The 2672-nt window shown below is 24.9% G+C and overlaps 1 protein-coding gene across 3 annotated transcripts in view; it reads left to right on the forward strand.

The window, feature by feature from the left end:
- The window catches only part of LOC126908908 (uncharacterized), a 26080-nt gene that overhangs the window by 17402 nt on the left and 6006 nt on the right, over positions 1–2672 (forward strand). The window lies entirely within an intron of this gene.

The following is a 2672-nucleotide window of genomic DNA, read 5'->3' on the forward strand; positions in this document are numbered from 1 at the left end:
TATTTCAAACTTGCAAGTTGAGTTAAAAGTTATGGTAATAAATTCATTTTTTTTTTATTAAAACTTTCACTTTAAAGAACAAAAAAAAGTAGGTTAAAAATTATTACTTTTAACTTATTAAAAATCAATAATAATTTGAAAACAATTAATCAAAATTACAATACTAAATTATTAAAAATCAATTTCATACTATATTTAATTTCTATAATAAATATTTATACATTAATTACTTTTATAAATCATAAAACTTGTAATCAGGATATAAATAAGGAAATAGAAGATCATGTTGATTTGGAATAATCAACCAATTTCTTAGAATTAAACACTATCTACTGATTTGCATAGAAGCGTTTCTTATGATAGTGATTTTAATCACTGTCAGATTAAATCTATACTGGACCCAACTATGCAACATCCCCACTATGCCGCGNATCCACGTCCCCACTGTGCTGGGTTTTTTTAAGTATGAAACTATTTACTCTGTAATTTTTACTAAATTAAAAATAAATTTGTCTATATATACGATACATATATATATATACATATATACGATCATACCTTATACATTTATATAAAACGTTTTGAAAATATAATGACTGATGAATCCCAAAGAAATGAGTTCACCTGCCTTCGTNTGAAATCTACATTTTACTATGAATACATTTTGTCTTATTCTTAAAGTGTATCATGCAAAAACTACTTTTTTAAATTATTTGTAATGTAATACTTTATAATATAAAGTATCAGAGCATATAATATAAGAGATGTACAGCACGGATCGATTAACTAGATAGACAGCGAACAACGACTAAATCTTAAACATATATACCATCATACCTTATACATTTATATAAAACGTTTTGAAAATATAATGACTGATGAATCCCAAAGAAATGAGTTCACCTGCCTTCGTCTTAAAGTTGTACGTCAGTTACTTTGCCATCATTATGTTCACTTACTTATCAGTTGTTGCTGCTATGATACTATAGTCTACAAAAATAGCTATAATCAATTATTGTTCATTTTTATTACTTGCAAACACATAAATATTTATCTTTGTTGCTTTTAGCCAATGTTTAACAACAAATTTTTAATTTTTGATCCCAGCATAAGGTTTTTTGTATCAATCCATAAAATCTTCGTTATATTTGTAAACTTGTTTAGTTTCATTTCATATCCTTTTGGTTTGTTCATATAAATATCCTTTCCAAGATCACTATATAAAAAGGCTGTTTTATTATTAAATTTTCTAACTTTAATTTTCTGGCTGTTGCTATTGTTAGTAATACTTGTATAGAGTCATACTTTAAATGGAATGGACAATTACATATGAAAAAGATATAAAACTAGAAAANGATGGACAATTGCATATGAAAAAGATATAAAACTAGAAAATTTGAAAGAAACAATGGATGCAGATATGTGGCCATTAAAAAATAATGAAACGTGGAAATTAGTAGATTTAACAACAAATAAAAAAACTCTTAAAATGGCTAGGTATATAAAATAAAACTTAAGAAAAATGGAGAGGTTGATATGTTTAAAGCCAGACTAGTAATAAAAGACTATTTATACGTGTATGGAATTGACATTAAGAAACTTTTAGTTCAGTTGTATAGTGTAACTGTATACTAGCAATAGCAGTGCCAGGAAATTAAAATGTAAACGATTTGATATTAAAACAGCTTTATTATGTGTTAATTTTGAATAGAAGATTTGTATGAACCAGTCAAAAGGATAAGAATATGAAACTAAACAAGTTTGAAACATCAACGAAGCTTGTATGGATNAATGGACAATTACATATGAAAAAGATATAAAACTAGAAAATTTTAAAGAAACAATGGATGCAGTGCCAGGAAATTAAAATGTAAACGATTTGATATTAAAACAGCTTTATTATATGTTAATTTTCAATAGAAGATTTGTATGAACCAGTCAAAAGGATAAGAATATGAAACTAAACAAGTTTGAAACATCAACGAAGCTTGTATGGATATTTGTTGAACTTCAGAGTATTTATCAAATTTTGANATATTTGTTGAACTTCAGAATATTTATCAAATTTTTAATATTTTTGTTTTTGTGTTTTGAGCGATATTTTTGCCGTGAATGCACTAATTTCACCATTATTTTTCTCGATTTCATAGCCAAAACTTTGTCTTATAACCTCTATCATTTGTAGAGATATCAAATTTAATAATGTTTTCTTCACAAGAGGTATAGAACCTATGTGCTACAAAAATGTTTATAATTTTCTGGCAAGGTCTTAAGAATTTTGGTTTTAAGCATTTAATTTTTCTGTTTCTCTTCTTAATTTATATACTCATTATACTTAACTTTAAANCTTCTTAATTTATATACTCATTATACTTAACTTTAAACCTTATAAATCTTTTGTGAAATATAATTTATTTTCATGATGTTAGAATCATGATTGAAAATAATTATACTTCCATTTTTTTTTGTGAATTTATAATGTATACTTAACCACTTATTGCATTTGTTAAAATATCATAAAGCGAAGTAGGAGTGAGCCGAAGTGACAATTTTTGAGAACTTTTATATTAAATTTAATCCATCTATACAGAGTGGAATATATCTAACTGACAACTCATATAACTTATGATAACATAACATTATATATATATATATATATATATATATATATA

This window comes from Daktulosphaira vitifoliae, unplaced genomic scaffold, assembly GCF_025091365.1.
Source record: "Daktulosphaira vitifoliae isolate Bord-2020 unplaced genomic scaffold, ASM2509136v1 Scaffold_36, whole genome shotgun sequence".
In the NCBI taxonomy this organism is placed as follows: Eukaryota; Metazoa; Arthropoda; class Insecta; order Hemiptera; family Phylloxeridae; genus Daktulosphaira; species Daktulosphaira vitifoliae.